This window comes from Lygodium microphyllum, chromosome 5, assembly GCF_053477565.2.
Source record: "Lygodium microphyllum isolate KBCC chromosome 5, Lygodium_microphyllum_v1.1.10, whole genome shotgun sequence".
Classification (NCBI taxonomy): domain Eukaryota; kingdom Viridiplantae; phylum Streptophyta; class Polypodiopsida; order Schizaeales; family Lygodiaceae; genus Lygodium; species Lygodium microphyllum.
Genome location: NC_141139.1, coordinates 97,757,948 through 97,781,948, shown reverse-complemented (window position 1 = coordinate 97,781,948; position 24,001 = coordinate 97,757,948).

The following is a 24,001-nucleotide window of genomic DNA, read 5'->3' as shown; positions in this document are numbered from 1 at the left end:
CTCAAATGAAGAGAGTTCAAGGTCATAATCAGGGACAAAGGAAGAAAGCAAGGACAAATAATGTTAACAACTTTGTTCCTACTCAAAGTAATGGCTGAAACCTCCGTTGTTTCCACTGCAACGAACCCGGTCACTTCAAGAGGCAATGTCCCAAGCTCAACGGAGGACATCCTCAAACGCCTTTCCAAGGTGCAGGCCGCGGTCAAGGAGCCGTTACCCGTGGAAGAGGAAGAACCACTTGTATTGCCAATAGGCAAAGATGCAAACAAGAAGAAGAGGAAGATCCGACTATGGAAGCAGAATTTGAAAGAGCGATAGTCCATGCCACTTTACACAAGAAAGGGCCGAATCGCCAGTTCTCGGTGATTCAGACACCGTCGGACTATCAACGTAAAGGTTTCAAAACCTTGATTGATTGTGTCAGTACACATTCCTTTATCTCACCAGCATGTGCAAAAATATTAGGAATAGCCACAATAGAAGCACCTACCCTGCTTGTGGAATTGGCAAACGGTCGTGAGGTAACTTGTACCAGGCAAATTGCTAAGGTGGAATTCTTTCTAGGAGGAAAGAAAACTTCAGTCAATTTCAGAGTCATGAATTGAGGTATCCATGAGTGTCTACTCGGAATGGATTGGCTTAAGCCCAACAATGCCCACATTCACTGTGGAAAGGGTCAAGTTTCCTTTCGAAACTCTGAACGAGAATTTGCCACAACTCAAGGTGAGGTAGGAGTGCCAAGAATTCAATTGGCCAAAGTATCTCGGATCATAAAAGGAGTTAGAAAAGGATTACCCATTTACTTGATCAAACTCAACAAGTTGGATCAAAAGTAAGAGTCTCATGAGGGACCTTCTTGGCCAAAGGAATACGCTGACGTATTCCCTGAGGAATTAACTGAACTTCCGCCTCAAAGAGAAGTAGATCATGAGATTAGGCTAGTACCTGGAGCTGCACCAATTGCAAAGAGACCTTATAGAATGTCCATACCAGAAGAAATTGAGTTGAAGGAACAACTCAAGCACTTATTAGATCAGGGTTACATCCGGCCTAGCAATTCACCATGGGGAGCTCCAATACTATTCCAGAAAAAGAAAGATGGGACCCTTCGACTATGTATTGATTACCGGGGGTTGAATCAATCAACAGTCAAGAACAAGTATCCTATTCCTAGAATAGATGAGCTTCTTGATCGTCTTCAGGGTGCAAATATCTTCTCTAAGATTGATCTCAGGTGAGGTTACTATCAGATAAGGATCAAGGAAGATGATATTCCAAAGACAGCCTTCAATACAAGATATGGGCACTTTGAGTTCCTAGTTATGTCATTCAGGCTTACCAATGCACCTGCCACCTTCAATAGATTAATGCAGGATATTTTTAGACCATATCTTGATGATTTCGTGCTTGTCTTTTTCGATGACACTTTAGTCTATTCTAAACAATGAAGTCTCATAAGCTGTATGCAAAAATGAAGAAATGTGCATTCTTCAAGCGTCAGATTGAATATCTAGGATTCTTAGTATCATCAGAAGGAATATCAGTAGACCCAGCCAAGGTTAGAGATGTGCTTGAATGGCCAATACCAGTATTCGTCAAAGAGATACGTAGCTTTCTTGGATTGAGAGGATGGTATAGGGTCTTCATCAAAAACTATGCTTTGATTGCAGCACCTCTTACAGACTTACTAAAGAAGCAAACTTCCATTACATGGTCAACTTCTGAACAAAATAGCTTCGACAAATTGAAGCAAAGTTTGGTATCAGCACCTATTCTAAAACTTCATGACCTCAATAAGGAGTTCGAGGTAGTAGCTGATGCTAGCATTCTTGCCTTGGGATGTGTACTTATGCAGGAAGGTCATCCAGTAGCATACTCTTCAAGGAAATTGAAGAGTCATGAAAAGAATTATGCCACGCATGATTTGGAATTACTAGCTGTCATCCATGCTCTAAAGCTTTGGAGACACTACCTGTTGGGTAACAAGTTTACTCTAGTAACCGATCATAAGAGTCTCAAATGGATTTTTACCCAGAACGAGCTCAACATGAGGCAACGTTGGTGGATTGAAGTATTGGAGGAATATGATTTTGAAATCAAGTAGCGACCAGGGAAGGAGAATGTAGTTGCCGATGCATTCGGTCGCAAGGCATTCCTAAATTCCCTAATCTTGTAGAATCCATCAACGGCCAGATCTCTGGCTACAAAAGTATCTATGCCAAACAACCCTACACTTGAACTAGCTAGAGAGGAAGCATGCCATGATTTGGCCTACCAAACAATGATAAAGGAAATATCTACCAAGGAGCAGAATCAGAAGTGGCAAGCTAAGTATCAGGAATTTTTCATTGATAATGGAATTGTCTACTACAGAACAAGGCTGTGTATACCAGCAAGCCAGTCACTTAAGCAGAAGATATTATGGGAAGCTCATGATTCCCCCTTCGCAGGACATCCTGGCTATGCAAAAACTCTTAATGCAGTTAGGAAGAGCTACCATTGGGAGAGGCTCAAAGGTGACGTTCTCAAATATGTCACTGAGTGTTTATCTTGCCAACGTATCAAAGCCGAACATGTCATGATGCCAGGGAAACTGCAACCCCTTGACATTCCCCAAATGAAATGGGAATTCATCAGTATGGATTTTGTTGTGGGCGTACCCCAAGTCCAAGGAGGATACAATTCCATTATGGTTGTGGTTGACATGCTTACCAAGGTTGCACACCTGATACCAATAAAGACAAACTATAAAGCCTCCGACATTGCAAGATTGTTTATCAAGGAGATATTCAAGCTACATGGGTTACCTAGAAGAATCATTAGTGATCGAGATTCTCTCTTCACATCACACTTCTAGAGAGCTATCTTTGAAGCTATTGGGGCTCAACTCTGTTTTAGCACCGCTTACCATCCCAAAACGGATGGCCAAACAGAGAGAGTAAATCAAATCATCGAAGATATGCTTAGGGAATACTACTGTTGAGAGCCGAAGAGGTGGATTCAATACTTGCCATTAGTTGAATTTGCCTAAAATGCTTCTTATCAGTAGAGCATTCTGATGACTCCTTTCCAAGCATTCTATGGTCATGATTGTCGAAGTCCCCTAAACTTTTCTGATCCAACCCTAAGAGTTGAAGCGTCAAGACAGATGTTGGAAGACATGGATGATCAAATAAAGTCAATAAGACAAGACATACAAGCGGCCAAGGATAGACAAAAGGCATATGCAGATTTGAAACGTCAAGAAAGAGTCTTCGAAGAAGGAGACATGGTCTTCATTCGTGTACGCCCTAAAAAGAGTTCTCTATCCCTAGGAGAATGCAAGAAGCTAAGTCCAAGGTATTGTGGGCCGTACAAAATCCTCAAATGCCTAGGACCCAATGCTTATAGATTGCAACTCCCTGAGAACCTAAAGGTTCACAATGTATTCCATATCAGCCTATTGAAAAAATATGTACCCAACCCTAATCATGTACTTGATGACCAACAAATTGTAATGCCTAGTCAAGGAGTCCTTGAACTAAGGCTGGATAGGATCTTAGATGTTAGGGAGAGACAGTTAAGATCTAGAACCTTAAGAGAATGCCTCATCCAATGGAAAGATTATTCTGAAGAGGATGCCACCTGGGTAGATGAAGGCACTTTCAACCATCAGTATCCCCAGTTTATCTCAAGATGAGGACATCTCGGTTCTTCTAAGGGGGAGAGAATGTAAAATATCAAATGGATAAATGCAAATTTTTTTATTTATTCCGCTCCCCAGCCGACTATTGTGCTGGAAGGGGAGGGGAATAGAAAGAAGCCAGAAGCTCCTCGGTGGGAGCTCGCAGGGAGTAGTGCCATGCGTGCTGACACGAAGGAGAGGGAGGATCACCATCCCCTCCCCTATTTAAACCCTGCATTGCTGCCGCTAGGGGGAAAAGGAGAACGGCAATATCAAAAGGGTGACGTTGCCCAAATCGTCCGTGAGTGAAGGAGGGGAGGGCTGATATACGTGAGGGTAGTGTTGCCTGTGCCGCTTGAAGGACGGAGAAGTGGACTGACTCCTTGTGCTAGCCACCTGGGCAAAGGGACGTGACGCCGTCGAGGGAGGGAGGAGCCACCTCCATTGCACCGTCGAGACTAACGGTCTTAATCCCCCCCTCCCCCCCAAGCTTCTGGAAGCTTGGAAGCTTCCAAAGGGGGGGCCTCCTTAACCCTGCTTCCTATACCTTTTTATTAAACCCCCCCCCCCTCGGTTTTAATAAAAACCCTTCTCGTGCCCTTTCATCCCCCTTCTCGTGCCTTTCCAAAAACCCTTCCATACCCCCCACGATTTAACCTTTAAGCCCTTTGTTATGGGCTTTGAAACCTCCCCCCCCCCCCCCCCCCCCCCCCCGTGTGTCTAAATCCTCCTTTTCGATGGGTGTTAGAACCCCTATGTTTTACCCATGAAGCCTTTCCCGTAGGCCTTAAAAACCCTTTTTTCTTCTCCCTGGTGGTAACCCCTATAAGCCCCCTTCCTCTTGAGCCTTGGAACGCATCCCCCTTCATGTTCTATTATCCCTTAGACCCCCTTTTTGCGTGGATATTGGAATCACCTTTTCTTTTTGTTGAGATGACACGCTCAACACATGCAGACATTGATGATGGACCGCCTGGTTAGATGGGTCCACACATCTACACTTAGCACGTCGGTGGTCATTATGACTCTCACATGGCCACTGACTCATTACTTATTATATTCAGGTTGTTACACCTATTTACAGCTGGCATAGTTATAGCGCTAGTCGACTAGTGTAGTCGGTTATGCATTGTTTGACTTAGTAGGCCACTTTCCTTTTATGTTGTATCTTATCTATACTTTTGTGTACATTGTAAAGAGTGTGGAAGAAGAAGAAGAAATCAGCAAGAAAACGTTTTGGCCTCCATCTCTCTTATTGTCTCTTGAGTGAGCTTCTCCTTGTGCATTCTGTGTGTGTTCGGCGCAGCATCTTGAGCAACCCCCTCCACCACACGATTCTTGACATGGTATCAGAGCCGCGTCATTGAGAGAGGCTGATTTCGAAGGTTGAAGCAAAGGAGAAGAAGCAAGGTTCGAGCAAGCAAGCTACGGGTAAGAATCTCTCCCATTCTTCCACTCCTTCTCTTGGATAGTGCCTGTGGAGGCACCGGAAGCAGTGCAGAGCAAAAATCTCAGATTGCATTGAGATTTGGTGTGCGCGAAGAGCGCTGTATATTCTGGGCATTTGAGGCATTTGAGGCCGTTTCAGGGCATTTGAGGCCTTTTCAGGGCCCGTTTTAGAGCCGCAAGGTTGCGGACAACAGTTTCGGGGTACACTGTGACTTCGACTGTATTGACCGAACGTGGGTGCGCAGGTTACAGATTTCAGATCTGTAAGTTCAAAGGTGTTTACCAGTGAGTAAACACAAGGTTTATCTGCAAAAAAGATTGTAGATTGCATGTATTGTTGAGCAGACAGTTAAAAAGGCTGTCTGGTGTATTGCTGTGCACTACAGGTCCAGGGTTGCAGAAGATTTACTTGTTGTTGGTATTAATTTTGTGATAATGGCAGAGAACAGTGGAAGCCCTATCATTGAGAATCTCGACAAGAACAACTACCCTTCATGGAAGTTCCGTGTCACGAACTTCCTTATTGGAAAAGGCCTCTACGAGTTTGTTTCAGGTGAAGAAAAGGAACCGGAGATGAGTGATCCTCCAACTGCAGAAGAGACAAAGGCACGGAAGGAATGGAATGCAAAGGATAAAAAGGTCATGTATTGGTTGTCTGTAGTAATTGACAATAATATGCTGGGACACATTAGAAATGCAGAGAATTCATATGCAGCTTCGACCATACTTGAAAGTATGTTTTCTGTAAATACAAAGGCACGAAAGATTCAACTCAAGCAAGAGTTGAATACATTGAAGAAAGGAAAGATGTCTATCAATGAGTATGCACTAAAGGTAAGAAGCATTGCAGATGCATTGGCAGCGATTGATGCAATGCCCGATGATGATGATTTGGTGTCGTCTACCTTGGGTGGACTTAACAATGAAAAGGCTTGGAAGTCTTTTGTAACTTCTGTATATGTCAGAAAGCCATTTCCAGATTTCGATGAGTTGGTCTCCCTTATGATCACTGAAGAGATCAACATGTAGAGTGAGACACCTGAAAGAAGTGGTGAACAGGTCCAAGCTTTCTACTCCAGTTCAGGAAGGGGACGTGGCAGGTTCTCTTCAAGAGGCCGTGGTACAGGACGTGGTAGTGACAACCAGCAAAACAGATTGAATCAGCAATTTGGTGATATGCAGGTTTCAGGAGGTCGTGGTAACTTTAGAGGCAGGGGGAGCTTTAGGGGAAGAGGTGGATGGCAGAACAGAGGTTCTAACAACTCTGGTATTGTGTGCCACTACTGTGGCAAAACAGGTCATATTGCAGCCCAATGTTATGCTAAGAGAGATGATATCCGCAGTGGTAAGTTGCAGCAAGGAAACTATGCATCCTCTTCACGACAGAATGAAGATAAAAATGAACGTTTGTTCGTTATGCAGCATATGCTAAATGCTGTTACAGGAAAGGGAACACATGAAGATGTTTGGTATGTTGATTCAGGTGCATCCAATCATATGACCAGCCATGCAGAATGGTTTGGGGAGATGCAGGATTTGCAGAATGCAGGTTATGTGCAGACGCGTGATGACTCATGCCACCCAATTTCACACATTGGAAAAGTTCCCTTGTCCTTGCATGATGGTAAGACAAAGAGTCTTTCAGATGTATTGGATGTGCCATCTATTACAAAGAACTTGGTGTCAGTCGGTCAAATGGTAGAGCAAGGGCTGCAAGTCAGATTTAATGCAAAGGGCTGCTTTGTAGAAGACTTCAATGACAAGTGCAGGTTGGTAGCAAAGGGAAGTAGAGTTGGACGTATGTTCACTCTAGATGCTGGAATTCCTACTATGAATGCTGCTATGTATGCCAAAGGAGAAGGTGTTGTTGCAGACATTGAATTTTGGCACAAACGCATTGGACATGCAAATGTACAAAGGCTGAAATTAATGCAGTCCAAAGGGTTGGTTACAGGTTTGCCTACTTTTAAAGTTGCAGAATTTCAGAAGGTATGTGAAGCATGTCAATTTGGTAAGCAGGCAAGACAACCCTTTTCACATGACAGAGATGTAAGCAGAAATATCCTTGATGTTGTGCATACAGACATTTGGGGGCCTACACAAAATGTATCTCTTGGAGGCAGTTCATACTTTGTCACATTCATTGATGATTGTTCTAGAAAGCTGTGGGTATATTTTATGAAGGAAAAGAGTGAAGCTTTTGAGCACTTTAGAACTTTCAAGGCTGCAGTTGAAAGAGAAACAGGCTTGAAAGTAAAGTGCATGAGGTCAGATGGAGGGGGAGAGTACCTCTCAAATGAGTTCAGTGATTTTCTGAGGTCTCATGGGATAAAGAGACAGTTCACATGCAGGTATACCCCACAGCAAAATGGGGTTGCAGAAAGGAAAAACAGGCATATTGCAGAAGTTGCACGCGCCTTGATGGCTGAAAAGAATATGCCTAAGCATTTTTGGTCTGAGGCTGTTCATACTGCTGTTTATATTATGAACAGAACTCCCACAGCTGCAGTTCATGGTATGACCCCCGAAGAATGTTTTACAGGTAAGAAGCCTGATGTTTCACACTTGAAAGTATTTGGCTGCATTGTGTATGTTCATGTGCCAGATGAGTTGCGGAAGAAACTGGATCCAAAGGCTAAAAAGTATGTCTTTATTGGATACTCTTTAGAGCAGAAAGGGTATCGCTGTTACAACCCTGTCACATGTAAGTTCAGAGTGAGCAGGGATGTCATCTTTGATGAAATGAGCAGTTGGTATGCATCTAGTGGTGATGCATTGGATGATGATGATGATCATGACACTCATGTGCAGGCTGAAAAGCAAGAATCATGAACTCTTAGTGGACCAGAGACATCATCTGGTAGTCCTTGGTCTGGGAGACTAAGGAGTACCTCTACATCTTCGGGTGCATCTAGTAGCACTACAGGTAAAGACAAAGGAAAGAATAAAGTGTTAGAAGGTATTGATGCAGTTCTTGATGGAGACTCCAGTGGCTCAGAGAGCTTGGATGATGAGCTTGGCATTCCTTCAGCGAGGACTCCAGGTGTGCAGAGAGCACGTGTTAATGCAAAGACTCCATTGAGTGATCCAGTGGTACGCAAGTCTAGCAGGGTGAGATACCTTGTTAAAAGATTTGGTTTTGAGGGTTATGCAGCTCACCATTATGCTTATATGGTGAAACTAGTTGAGGATGTTGAGCCCACATGTTTTGAGGAGGCTGTTGGTCATGCTCATTGGGATGCAGCAATGGATGATGAGATGGCTGCATTAGAGGCCAATAAGACTTGGGATCTAGTATCATTGCCAAAGGGAAAGAAAGCTATTGGATGTAAGTGGGTTTATAAGATTAAGCACAATGCAGATGGTTCTATTAGCAGGTACAAAGCTAGGCTGGTTGCAAAAGGCTATGCCCAAACATATGGCATAGATTATGATGAAACCTTCAGTCTAGTTGCTAGGATGGCAACTGTTAGATGTGTGATTGCTTTGGCAGCAGCCAAAGGTTAGAGGTTGCAGCAAATGGATGTAAAGAATGCCTTCTTGCATGGTGATTTGCAGGAAGAAGTGTATATGGATCAGCCAGCAGGTTATGAAGATTTAGAGCATCCCACGTATGTGTGCAGGTTGAAGAAGGCACTCTATGGGCTCAAGCAAGCACCAAGAGCATGGTCTGACAAGATCAGAGAGTATCTTGTCAATATTGGCTTTTATGTTTCTGATGCTGATCACTCACTTTATGTGAGAAAGGGAGATGCAGGTTTGGTCATCATAGTCATCTATGTGGATGACTTGATTATTACAGGTGATAGTGATAGTGGGATTGCTGAAGTCAAGGGCTATTTGAAGATGAAGTTTGAGATGAAGGATTTAGGTGAGCTAAGGTACTTCCTTGGCATTGAGGTGATCAGATGTGATGATGGTATATGGCTGTTCCAAAGACAGTATGGCTTGGATATGTTATCTAAGTATGGTATGACTGCATGCAAACCACTTTCAGTCCCGTTGGAGCAGAATGTAAAGCTGAGTGTTGATGTTGGGGATGAGATAGAAGACCCTACTATGTTCAGGAGGATAGTGGGGAGTTTGATCTACATGACCATTACAAGGCCAGACTTGAGCTATGATGTTGGTCTTGTGAGTCAGTTTATGCAAGTACCTAGAAAGCCACATTTGGATGCAATCAAACGCATATTGAGATATGTGAAGTCCACATTACATTATGGACTTTTCTATGAGGCAGGTACAGATGTACAGGTGTTTGGATACACAGATGCAGATTGGGCTGGTAGTATGTCTGATAGAAGATCTACCAACGGATACATGTTCTCTCTTGGTAGTGCAGCAGTTGCATGGAGCAGCAAAAAGCAATCTACAGTTGCTTTGTCGAGTATAGAGGCTGAGTATAGAGGTGCTGCTGTTGCAGCATGTGAGGTAGTATGGCTGCAAAAGCTATTGGCTGATTTGGATGTCTAGGTGGAAGGTCCAGTTGTCATTTATTGTGACAACATGAGTAGTATACAGTTGGCTAGAAACCCTGTGTTCCATGCTAGGACAAAACATATTGAGGTACACTACCACTTTGTGAGAGAGAAGGTACTAGCAGGTGAGATTGACTTGGTGTATGTCAGCACATAGGATCAGATAGCTGACATCTTCACGAAGGCCTTGGGTACAGAGAAGCTTCAAAAGTTTCGAAGCTTACTTGGAGTTGCAGAGATGCAGTTGAGCTTGAGGGGGAGTGTTGAGATGACAAGCTCAACACATGCGGACATTGATGATGGACCGCCTGGTTAGATGGGTCCACACGTCTACGCTTAGCACGTCGGTGGTCATTATGACTCTCACATGGCCACTGACTCATTACTTATTATATTCAGGTTGTTACACCTATTTACAGCTGGCATAGTTATAGCGCCAGTCGACTAGTGTAGTCGGTTATGCATTGTTTGACTTAGTAGGCCACTTTCCTTTTATGTTGTATCTTATCTATACTTTTGTGTACATTGTAAAAAGTGTGGAAGAAGAAGAAGAAATCAGCAAGAAAACGTTTTGGCCTCCATCTCTCTTCTTGTCTCTTGAGTGAGCTTCTCCTTGTGCATTCTGTGTGTGTTTGGCGCAGCATCTTGAGCAACCCCCTCCACCACGCGATTCTTGACACTTTTCTCCCCCCCCTCCCCCCCTGTGATTAAACCTTCTCTAACCCTTCCCTTGTGGCGTATTGAGAACCCTTTCCTCCAAGCTGACCTAAGGGTCCTTCGACCTTACTTATAACCTTTATGGTTACTATATTCCCTTAGAGTTCTCTCCCGCACCTTGTGTCTTTTCCATCCCTTGTCATTCCTCGTTTGAACGAGTCATTAAAAGGCCATTAAGCCTTCCCCATGGCTTCAATGGGTCTTAGTCATAAAAGATTCTGAAACACCCTTTTGAATTCCCCGACTTGAAGGAGGGAGCCTTCCAAAAACTACTTTCGACGGACCGTGCAAGGAAGCAACGGTGGAATTCTGAAAAAAAGATTGTAAAGCTGCTTCCACGTTCGAAGGACTACAACTGTGATGCCTCCTAAGAAAGTCCAAGGAGTAGCTGCGGGAGGTGCATCTCTTGGTATCCATGTGGATATCTCACCCCAAAACCAGGTTTTCCTTCTTGGCTTTAATTCAGTTCTAAGTCAATCATGCAAAGGGAAATTGTTAGGGATAGGATATATTTGTCCACGTTATTTGTAATGAAGGATTTTAGCTTATTTGAATGAATGATAATGTATAAATCACATAAAGATTTACAAACTCTGCAAGTACAGCAAGTTTCATAAGTTTTGTAACTTTCGAAGTCAGTCAAGTAATCTGAAGTCAAAATTGACTTGTATTCAAAACTCCTAGAAGGACTGTTCCTGTGCAGAAGTATGGAACTGCAAAGTTGTTCTCTGGAAGGTACTGTTCGCATACGCAGACTTGCTGAACCAGTTTCAGCACACGCAAAAGGTCAAAACATAAATTTTTCAAAGATTACAAATCCCAAAATAGCCAAAGACAAAGATTGTGAAAGCCACATACAAAAATATATAAGCCTTGTACACCCGATCTTGAGCTACGCTCATCCCGCTAATTGGATTTTGAGAGTGTGAGGTCTTTTAAAGTTTTGTAGGATGACGGATTCACATATGGATGATTTAATGGCTGAAGGCGATATTCCTGAACCTACGATAAAGCAAAAGCTAGATTTAATTATGATGCAGTTGGACGAAGAACGATGAGCCCGGCAAGCATTACAAGTTCAATTGGATAATTTACAAAGATCGACTACTGACAAAGAGGAACCACAATCTGAAGATCTTATCCGACGTACCATCAATGCGACTCTCGAAGCTCAATCCATCCACAAAGAAACAAAGATAAGTAAAAGAAATTTGAATTTCCATACTTTCAATGGCACTCGAGATGGAAAAACTGTTCATGCATTCATCAGTCAGTTTGATGATTACTTTCATGAGGAAACATATGCAGAAAAAGACAAAATCAAGTGTGTCACTAATCATTTAGTGGATAGAGCATCTCTTTGGTGGACCGTGGTTTGTAAGAGCATAGATTGTCCCACTACATGGGAGAGTTTCAAGAAGAAGTTTATGCAGAATTTCCTTCCTCCACAATTCCATGAAAAATCCATAAAGCAATGGGACCTTCTTCAGCAAAGAGATCGTGAGCCTATTCCTCAGTACACCGAACGCTTTTGGAATGCATTACTCCAGTTATGCATGCTTGAAGATGTACCTGAAGCGACTCACAAGCGCAAGTATATGTCTGGATTACTTGGGCATTACTACGCTGAAGTCAATATGTTCAAGCCTGCAACTCTTGAAGATGCAATTTCTTTAGCTCATGACACTGAAGACAAGCTTCCACAACAATTTCAAGCCAATGGTAACTATGGATCTAAGCAATTCAATTCAAATCTTAGAAGATTTAATTAAGGTCAATTTCCTTCATCATCTTTTCGTAAGTCTTGGGCAAAACCACTTGCTTTACCATCCAATACCAATCAAAACTCTAAGCCAACTTCACAGCCAAATCCTAATATTCCTAGAGTTCCTGCCATTGGATGCCAGGAGGCATATCTCACGATGGATTCCGTGAGGTTTTATGATGGATTCCGTAAACTTTGATGATCGGGGCTCATACACAAAGTGGATTCTTTGTGCAAGAAGTTGATGGGGACGCCTATCCTTTTCGAGCGTTTCATTAATTTAGTGTGTACATGGGTGACTCCATAGCGGGTGATTCCGCAAAATACATATTAAATTGATAAACGTTTATGAGTTTAGAGTGCGCACTCGTAATAAATTAAGGTTAGGATTGATTTCTAACCAGTTGATTTATTTATGTAGCTGAAGACTGCTAGGTATTCCATTAGGGCCAAAAACGCTTCAAAAAATGCACTTTTGTTAATCACAGGATTAAGGAAAGGGCCAAAGAGAGTTCGCCACATGTGCAAGAATATGGTATTCTTGTCTCCTCTTTTTTAGAGACAGTGGAGTCCATTTCGTGATTCTCTCTTCTTTTTTAGCCAAAACCTCTAAAGTCTGACATGTTTTGGAGTCCCAAAGACGTTATTTACTTACAAATCTGACAAAATACGTGACAGAGATGTGATGAAATTAATAATGAGTTTTTTGAAAGTCGGGAGATCTTTCAATATTGTTTTTGGCGCCCAATACATACTCATTTGTGTCCTTGGCGCTACTTTTTAGTTCATTCACCCCTCTTTGAGCTTCTTTCTCTGCGCTTTCATTCTTTTCATGGCTTCCTCCAGGCATCCTTCTCGTTTAATACACTCTTGCACAGTCTATAGCCAGGGAGCAGATGGAAATTTTGAGCCCAAAACCTTTGTTGTAAACGATTGGGTTACCATGCTGCCATCTTGCAAGGGCTCTCATAAGGTGAAAAGAAGAAAATGAGATGATATAAAACATCACTGGAAGGGGCATATCATTGCCTTCAAAATTATGCCCGAAGGCTGGTTTGTCAAGGTGCAACATGTTTACATGGCCAAGGATATGCACTTGCCTCCAAACGAACGTGTTCCCCAACAAACACATTGTAAGTTATTAGTTGAATAACGTATATAATTCTTTTCCATTTATGAAAGTTCTAACAAACGGTTCGTCATTGTAGATATCTTTCTGTCAACAAGTATTGAATGGCAACTTGTGGAAAGCCTAAGTGGGACTTTCCGTGCCAATCATAAGATATTGGCAGACATTATTTATGCTGATCAAACTGTGTCTTTTTTTACTGAATGCAAGGTTTTTATATATTATGCACAGTATGTAGTTCCCTCTAAAGTGGATAGGTATGGGAATATCGAAGATTTTCCATTGCCAAGTCTTTCATCTCTAAACTGGGAGATTCCTGACAAGGTAACGGTGCAGAGTTTCAAATTTAAAATATCTCAGGATATTAAAAAGTCCATGACAGCTGGAAGGATCTCAAGAAGAATACGTTTATCATGGTTTGTACCCCTCCATATCTTCGTGGCTTGCTTCAAAACAACATATTTACAAAGAACGAAGGTTTCCTGGCTAAGTAGAAACTTTTCGGAAGAGGATTTGGACAACACTATAGGGACGCATTGGAAATCTAGAGAGTGCGACCATAAGGGTGATATCTTGAGGTGTAGTGCATGCCCTCAATCCTTGGCTTGCTTACAGTATCCCTCGCCAAACTCTTGCTTTGGGCTTTGATTACAGGAGATACAAACTAAGATTGGGTATTTGGGTTCCCTTGGATTCCGATACAGATTGCACACCATATAAACTTACGGTGCACGTTTTGTCGCATGAAGAAGTAAAGAAGGTGAATGTTACTTCCAATTGGAGTCTGAAAGATGTGAGGGATACCTTGGAATTGCTAAACAATACATCCCCTAGATATAAGTTCAAAGTGAATGGCGTAACAATTGGTAAAAGAGCCGAGCGCTCTTTCTCTTGTACAAGTTGTTTGTCTCCCACAATTGTGAGTTTTCAGCCTTGAGAATGAAAACTTTGCAGGAATTTATCTTAATAGACTATCCTTAAGATATTTTTTAGTGGGAACTCATAAGCTATCATGAAGCAAGTTGCCTTTCGAATGTATATAATAAAATGTACATTACATTCGATTTATAAGTGAAAAATTTCATTACACCATGAGGTACAAAAATTTCATATAAATGTACAAAGCCAAAATAATAAGGCTCGTGTATGCTTATGTTTGCTATTTTGATTCTTTATCGATTTCTTCAAAGATATTTTTTCTCACAGGGCCTTTCTTTGATTGTTGAAAGAATTTCACATTTATAGGTAGTCTCTTTTCTTGGGGCATAAGCGGGGATGGATCAAATTTCAGAGGAGAAAGCATTGGCATTCCTTTTTTTTAGACTCTGCAGCAGTGGTCCCATTGCCTTTGCCCTTGCCCTTGCCCTTACCATTGCCATTGTCATTACTCTTTCCCTTGCCCTTTCCCTTGCGTGTGCCCTTGGCCATTGAAGTTTTGGGAGGAAGAGGGGAGTCAGGATCATATGGTGTGATTGCCTTGTCCAAAATTAGCTCAATGCATCTCTCCCTTATCCACCAAACATATGAATCAGGATAGTCTCTACACTATAAGAATAAATGTTATAAGTTAGTGAAAAGAAATCATGATAAGGGTTACACAAACATCAAATGAAATTAACTTATATTCACTCCTTCTATTTGTAACAACTTTGAATCCACTGTTCTGCAAATATTTGAGATAACTCTCCATCTACAAGAATGCGCATCGCTTTGCAATGGAACTTCTTGTAGAAGAAACGTATAAGGCCTTTGAGGATCAGCAAGATCCTCATATGTAGTATCCAAAAATGTAGAAACAAGTCTACCAGCACTGCAAAAGGAAGCTTTGTAAGTTCAAAATATTTTTTGTAAATAAAATCAAAGTAAGTAATTTTCTTTCAACATACATTCGTGCTTGACCATGAACACCGCTGAGAGAGTTCATAAAGATAATTTCTCTTGTAAGACAATTAACGTAGATGAGACTCCAATGCCCTCTGCAAATTCATAAAAGATGTAAAATATCAAATTGATAAATGCAAATTTTTTTATTTATTCCCCTCCCTAGCCGACTGTTGTGCTGGAAGGGGAGGGGAATAGAAAGAAGCCAGAAGCTCCTCGGTGGGAGCTCACAGGGAGTAGTGCCATGCGTGCTGACACGAAGGAGAGGGAGGATCCCCCTTCCCTCCCCTATTTCAACCCTGCGTTGCTGCTGCTAGGGGGAAAAGAAGGACAGCAATATCAAAAGGGTGACGTTGCCCAAATCGTCCGTGAGTGAAGGAGGGGAGGGCTGATATACGTGAGGGTAGTGCTGCCTGTACCGCTTGAATGACGGAGAAGGGGATGGACTCGCTGTGCTGGCCGCCTGGGCAGAGGGATGCGATGCCGTCGAGGGAGGGAGGAGCCGCCTCCATTGCGCCGTCGCGACTGACGGTCTTAATCACCCCCCCAAGCTTCTGGAAGCTTGGAAGCTTCCAAAGGGGGGGCCTTAACCCCCCCCTCCCCCCCCCTCGGTTTTAATCCTCCTAAGGCCCTTTCATCCCCCTTCTCGTGCCTTTCCAAAAACCCTTCCATACCCCCCATGATTTAACCTTTAAGCCCTTTGTTATGGGCTTTGAAACCTCCCCCCCCCCCCCCCCGGTGTCTAAATCCCACTTTTTGATGGGTGTTAGAACCCCTATGTTTTACCCATGAAGCCTTTCCCATAGGCCTTAAAAACCCTTTTTTCTTCTCCCTAGTGGTAACCCCTATAAGCCCCCTTCCTCTTGAGCCTTGGAACCCATCCCCCTTCGTGTTCTATAATCCCTTCGACCCCCTTTTTGCGTGGATATTGGAATCACCTTTTTTTTTCTCCCCTCCTCCCCGTGATTAAACCTTCTCTAACCCTTCCCTTGTGGCATATTGAGAACCCTTTCCTCCAAGTTGACCTAAGGGTCCTTCGACCTTACTTATAACCTTTATGGTTACTATATTCCCTTAGAGTTCTCTCCCGCACCTTGTGTCTTTTCCATCCCTTTTCATTCCTCGTTTGAACGAGTCATTAAAAGGCCATTAAGTCTTCCCCATGGCTTCAATGGTTCTTAGTCATAAAAGATTCTGAAACACCCTTTCGAATTCCCTGACATCAAGAAGGGAGCCTTCCAAAAACTACTTTCAACGGACAGTGCAAGGAAGCGATGATGGAATTCTGAAAAAAAGAGTGTAAAGCTGCTTCCACGTTCGAAGGACTACAACTGTGATGCCTCCTAAGAAAGTCTAAGGAGTAGCTGCGGGAGGTGCATCTCCTGGTATCCATGTGGATATCTCACCCCAAAACCAGGTTTTTCTTCTTGGCTTTAATTCAATTTTAAGTCAATCATGCAAAGGGAAATTGTTAGGGATAGGATATATTTGTCCGAGTTATTTGTAATGAAGGATTTTATCTTATTTGAATGAATGATAATGTATAGAACTTAGTTTCCTTCAAATTGCATCAAGCATTATAAATTACGAGCAAGATTATCAATTTACTATAGTAGTATATTTTAGTTAAATCCTAAAGGTATAGAAATTATATCTTGCACCATTAGTCTTATTCCTTTTTGCAACGAATCATTGTAAATGATTAAATTCATGAAAGGTTTCTTTCGTTGCTCAAATTACTAGGAAGTTATCATTGCTAATTGCACATCTTAGCAAGGGAAATGTTTGTTATTTGGCATGAGTTCATCTGCAAGGAAAAATGAAGTTTAAATTGAACTGTATTGACTGAAAAGTAAATTGTCACAAGGATAGCAAACCGTGACAAGACGATTAATATTACCTTCCAAAAGATAACCAAACCAATCTAAACATCGAAATATTCATACCATAAGCACTTGACTACTTTCCTTATTGTAGGGTCAAAAAAAAATTCGTAAAGATAAAGAACTAGGGCTCTCCCCGAGATCCTTAAAAAGAAACCCTAGGCCCGACATACGTCAGCTTAAAGGATCTAAAACGGATTATTCTATCACAGGACTTGCGCAGCAAGTACGAAATCATTTAGTCTTGTGATTGATTCACAAGGAGAAAGGGTAAAAACCCTCAACAAGGATGGCAGATCCCTACACAAGTTATCTTGCAAAAGGATGTATTTTTGGATATGCTTGCTAGAGATTTTAGGGCTCTGTTTGAATTATGAATTACAAATTAAATGAGTACCTATACTTCAGGTTAAAGGCCTGAAGGAAGAGGCAGTTTCAGCTACCCCCGACTACTTGTCTGACCCTAACCAAGGGGGTTGTTCATTGCGCCGAGAACGTGGACCGAACCCGCTGCGAGAGGTCTCTCCGTTAAGCTCTACTTGGAGTAGGAGGATGCTTGGGTGCCAAGGGGGGCTCTGGCCGTAAATCCCTCGCCTTCCGGGTCCTGCACAAGAGGCTAACGTGACTCGGGATTGGATCTCGAGGTCCGCATACTAGTTTACAGGCGGAAGCTTGGAATAGTGATCCCTACAGATTACTGGATAGCCTTCGAGAGGATTATGGACAAGCCTACGGGCAGAACTCATTGTATTTCAAAGATAAAATGATGAAATATTAACAAAGAACTTGCTTGATATCATTTTCTATGTCACGTGTTAAGATTACGTGAAGGAACCAGTCCTTAATGGATTAATTAAAGAAGCTGACTGTTATATGTCAAATCAATCTGTTAGATAATTACATAACTAAAAACAAACCGAGGAAAGTGTGGAGGATGGGCCATGGGTCCGTCCTACGGTTGGGTGGTCCCGGTTAGCCGAGAACTTTTCTCAAAAATCTCGATGAACAGCAGGATGATTATCAAAACGAATAACGGAAGCAATGACCTAGAGTTATGTCTTACCCGATTTACGCTGTTTTAGGGGAACGGAATGGGACTATGCCTTATGGCAGAGAGGTTGAGCTTTGCATCCCTCTCGTTTCCCATTCTCCTTGAACCAAGTGCAGCGTGAATCCGCTTCGGACCTAGTGTTTCTGCGTAAAGTAATTCGCTCGGGTTCGACGCTAGTTGCTGTTAGTTAATGACCAGTCAGGAAAACCCTAATTCCGATCGATCCTAAGTGGGAACGGCTAAGATACTTCCGCTACATGGCAGACGCGGAAAGACCTAGATCGCAAATCTCGTAACATTCCATGGGAGTGCCGGGCGGAGCTTTCTAGACATCCTTTCCGACGGACTGCTAAGATGTGTCCTAGATAATACTAAGAGGACACGTTAAAAAAGAGGTGAGTAGAAGGGTGAAAGCAAAAATTTTCCTCTACAGAAAAAGAAAAATACCTTTCTACATAAGGGAAAAAGATGTGGTAATTTGTCACACTATCGAAGCTACGAAAAAATGGTGAAATATTAGAACCACATTTTGCAAATAGTTCCACAGAGAGAAGTGGATCAACAATATATATGGTTCTACAGATATCGAGAGTGAGAGAGGAGACCAATGCCCTACAGTCAATAGCAAAAGCTATTCAATACAAATTACATCCAAAATATACTTGAACCTATAAGACTTTATTTACGCAAAAAAAAAACAAAAAATATAAGCCTTACCTTATGCAACAAAAAACAATGGAGTCAGATAGTTGGACATCCCTTTTTTCAAACATGGGCTTGTCCTCGGGAGATATACTAAGATATTCCTCCTCAGGTTCAGCAAAAACATTCACAAGTATCTGCCCATACACTTTGCCCATCCTCTCGCTGTTGACGGGAGCAAGTGATGCGGCTTTCCTCTTGTAAACTTCGTCTTCAGTTTCCAACACCTCCTGATTTTTTTCACTCAAGAAAGACTCCTGCTGGGTGGCACCCCTTGTAGAGTAAAGGTGAGTTACATCCTCAACCTTAAGCTTTTTCTCTTTCCTGGACAATTTCGGGGGAATGTTAAGGATTTCAAGGGCTTTTTGATCATTGGAAGGCAAGGGCCTCAGCACTTTATTGAACCTATACCTGATTCTGCTGATGATGCTGAAATCCTTATTCATAAGGGTGATTCTATGAGCATGGGCGGGAGCAATATATGCATCGTTCATGAAATCAATAACAAAATCTTCTGCGGCCTCTTGCAGGGCAAGAATGGCTGAGAGTTGCCACTTCTTATTTAGACCAGAGACAGTTGCCACTTGAGACAATCTATCAGAGATCTCTTTAACGACTCTTATAAAAGAAGCCTTTGGAATGACATGTTGTGTAGCTCTCTAGGCTTTCCTAATCTCACTGAAACAACTTTGCATATAGAAGAACCGGGACTTCCTCTTTCTCTTTTGTGGCTTGGGAGGTTCAGTGGCTTCAGCAGATGTAGGCTCAGGTGCAATTGTAGGGGATGAATCTTTCACAGGGCAAGTCTCACCCTTTGCTTCCTCAACTTCAGGAGAAGAAACATTCACTGCAATGAAATTCTTTAACTCCATGGAAGATGTTAGGCCAACACCTGGTGTAGGGGGGATTTCTGTGGTAAAATGCTCTGGGGCCTGTGATGGCCCAGCTTCAACAAAATTTAAAGAGGGCTCCTCCTCAGATTCATCAAATTGTAACTTTCTTCTACGCCCACTGTCCTTCCTATCCAGGTACACTCTTCTTGTAGTTTTCTTTGTCCTTGCCATCCAGAGAAGCAAATACAAGAACCAGAAGGACAACAACTGAAATAGCAAAAATCTGTAAACGCAACAGGCCTTATACGGCGCGAGAAGGGATGAAAAGAGAAATGCCGATACAGCACGATATGAATAATAAGAATAGTATGGAAGCGCGCCCTCGCTCCGTATCGGAGATTACAAGAGGAGAAATGCCGAAATGGCACGATAGGAGGAATGCGAAGACGATGGAACCACGCCCTTGCTCCATATTGGAGACGACAATGCCGATATGGCGTGATATGGAGAAAACGAAGACAACGTAGAGAAGCGCTCGCTCCGTATTGGAAATGACACAAGGCCGATATGACGCGAGGGGGAGGTTACGAAAGCCGTGGACGAACGTCCTCGCTCCATATCGGCACACCTTGTTTTGACCAGTGAAGCAAAGGACTCAGCAAAAAGACCACCGATACAACGCAAGAGATTACAAACACAGAAGATGCAAGACTTGGATCGCACCATATCGGCAAGCAAGGCGGAAGAGCTCAAGAAATGTAAAGTGTACATGTAGGAAAAATAACCCCTTATATACCCGCGTCAATCATGACACGTGTCAGACGCATGTCTGACGCTGATTGTGCCACGTGTCTGCATATATCGTGCATATGCTACATGTGGACTAACAACCGGTCCACGTGTTTATCGGCCACGTGTTGGCCAACGGCTACTGCCACATGTCAAATCCCAACGGATAGTGTCAGGTGGTATTATTCCGTGCCTACATAAGGGTGTGTCCCTAATCTGTACGGTTTTTTTCAGTTTTTTGTGGACCTCTATCTCTTCTCCTAATACGGCGCGAGAGCGAGTGTGTGTCTTCTTTGCTTTTGTCTGTTCGCGTCGTTTTGGAGGTTCTGCAGAGTCTTCCTTCAGCTTGCCTCCTAAGCTCATAATGCCCAAGCTCGGGTGATCACCGTTGCGGCTCTTTCATTAAGGTTCTTGCTGGAATCACCGATATGGCGCGAGGGGGGAAAAGCCGTCTGAAGCGTTTCGGTCTTATCGTGCCGTATCGGCACAAGTTGGAAACATGTCTGAACCCACAGAATTCCTAGGCTCCAAGGTTTTTCCAGGAACTAGTAAAAGAAGAAGACTTTCAAAAGGCTCAAGGGCATCAACATGTGATGAGCCTATGCATTTTGTTTCTTCTCCATGCACTGCCACCAGTGTGAGAATGCCAAGTACATCTCCAGGGAAGCGAACGTCGGTAATGAGAGGTTAAGGAGTATCAGAGCTTACCGATATCACTCTATCAGAGAGGCTTCTTGATTTTATCCTTTAGAATGGAATGGATCTCTCATTCTATGGAGTTGTGAAAAATGTCTTTAATCCTGATTGGGACCTTGACAGTATTTTGAAATATTGTAAAATATATATTTTGGAGGACTTTTTGGAGTTTGAAAATCTTGCAGGTTCTTCTGTTGAAGTTGGCACAATTGAATATGTCCATGTTCCCATTGGGTCAACAGGAAATGAAAAGTCATTGTTTACTAAGAAGTGTGGTGCCCACTCTCTGGAGAGGTTTTATTCAACAGACATATTGTGCTCCACTCACTCCAAAAACTGCAAGATGATGAGAAAATCTGTTGCTTTTATTGTTTTCACCCTTGTCAAATATCCTGTGAAAGCTGAGGAGCAACAGTTGGAAGGAGCAAAGTCTGCCAGCTTTTGCATGTTAGATGATCTGGCAGATGAAAAGGAAACAGAGGAGGTTGTAGATGCAGATTTTGAGGCTTCTATTTGCTGAGAATTTGGATGTTGCTCACTTCAAAGCTCAGACTATCATTGAGGAGAGCCAAGGAGATACAAACCCTCCAACTGATGAGAGTTGTCACCATACTGTTCCTTCTCTACCATCTAAACCTTTCAAGGACAAGGAGTACATTTTGCTGTTAAATATTCAAAAACTTTTTAATCTCAGGGAAGATTATTGTCTAGCAATTATTGCAGAGGCTTCTGATGCTGCAAATGGGATAATCGACATAGAGAATGAATCAAAGGAAGAGATACTCAAACTTGATAAAGAAACTCTAGACGATAAGTTTATTGATGCTGGTGAGGCCCTCTCTCTTTGTTTTGAAAAGGCCAAAGAAGCTGAGAAAGAGTTGAGTATTACTGATGAGGACTTCGATCACATTCAAAGCGAACTTGGAATTTCCAATTTTGGAAGAGAGGAGTCTGAATATGTTAATGAATTGATTAACACTAATGAGACATCATTATCAATAAATTTATGGAATCCAGTTAAATTGGAGTACGATGAAAATCAAGTGGTAAGATAATTTTGAATTTGCTTTTACACATTGGTAGGTTTACATTTCATGCTCATTTAGTATGGGTTTTATTTGCAGTTGGAGATTGCTGATACAGATAACTTCTTGGGACGTGGCAAAGGATCGAGAGCTGCTGGTAGTACATTCAAAGACATTGCACTCGGCCACTACTTGGCTAGGATTGACCCTGATTCCTTTTTAGTACTTCATAGTAGTTTCTCAGAGGATGCAGCATGGCCCATACTTTGTATTAAAGCTCTTACAAGGCTTCTAAGTTTCTCAGGATTACAATATAATGCCCACAAAGTAATGTTTTTGGAAAAGACTGCAGCAATTAGGATTTTTGGCTATGGTCCAGGTTACTCTGCTTCTAGAGCAGGATACTTTTTGGCGTTCACATCCTACGCCTTGGCTGCAAATCGAATTGATGTAAAATCTATAGCTGGCTGCAAGAGAAAAAAATTTCTACGTTATAGAGGAAAGATTCCTGAGGAGGAAGAGAATGTGAGAGTTTTGGAAAAATAGCTTTGTATATATTCTTTCTTATATATAAAAGTGTGATTGCTCATGTGTCATTGCCATCTTTTATCTGCATTCTTTGAAGTTGTCGTCGAATAAACCAATTGAATAGCTCCTCCAAAGCATTGCTTTTTGTAACTCCTCCCCCATGCCTTGTGCTTCGAAAATAACTTGTGCATGCTTGATAGTGGGATTTTTCCATGCCTTGGTTACTATAAGTTGCTAAGGGGCCATGCTCCTCCACAAAGTAAGGTCCATGAATATGAAGAATATGCTGCAATACAAAGTAACGCTAATTTTATACCAATTGAAAAACCTGTCAAAATAAGCCCATATTAAATAATTGTTACTTTACCAGATCAAAAGTGATATCTTTTTCTCCCCATGCCTCTTTTATCGCCTGAACAAGCTTTGTGATTGATCTTTTGAACTCTTCCACATATGTATATATTGTCTTATGTTGCCTGAGGAGTTTCAAAAAAACATCAAGGTGTATCTTGACCTCCATTCTAAGAAATGCAAGCCTCAGCGTGCTTGCAACATTTGTTGTGATCTCACATAGCTCTCTCCAACACTCCCAAGCCGCATTCACCTGCCTTCCTGAATGGTTTCCTAATAATTGTCTAGCTTTTGAGCCTCCCATAGAGACATCGGCCAAGATATCTCTTATTTTTCCTGAAAGTATTGGATCCTTTCTCAAGTGAACTTGGCCCCCATGAAATCCCATTTTCGATAGTGATGCCTCGCATTTATCAATACACTCATCTGATAAAGATAATGGCTTAATGGAATATGCGTAGTCAAGATGCAACCTGAGAAGCTTATCGATTATTCTAATCTCTGCATGCAAAGTACAAATATGAACATTCTTAAGAGAGATGGAAAGAATGGGATCCCAGATGTCTTCTATGTTTTTAAATTTACTCAAATCTATAGAGTCTCTATTTGGGGCTCTTCTTACTGGTCGCAAACTACTCCAATATTTGGATCCAATACTTTCCATGCAATAAATGCAAGGATATTTTGCATTTGCACCATTACATATTCCAAGCATACATTTGATAGTTTTCAAATCAGCACTCATATGCCATTCCACATTAAATTTACCAACCCCATCAACTACCAACATTTTGCCTTCACTTTGAGACTTAATGATATTTGGAATACCTGTATGGTTGAACAACCATTTCAACGTTTGATGATTTTCAATTGGTACCTGGGCTGCACCAATCCAGCAAATCTCCATCTTGGATTGGATCTTATGCAATGGAGCTTGGCCCTCACCATTGCTATGGTCCAATGCCATGTTCATGAGGTAAATGCTAATTCTTTCCATCTTCTGTCCCTTTTGAATATGTGCTTCATCCAACTTCAAGGCAAACTTTAGAACACCATAACT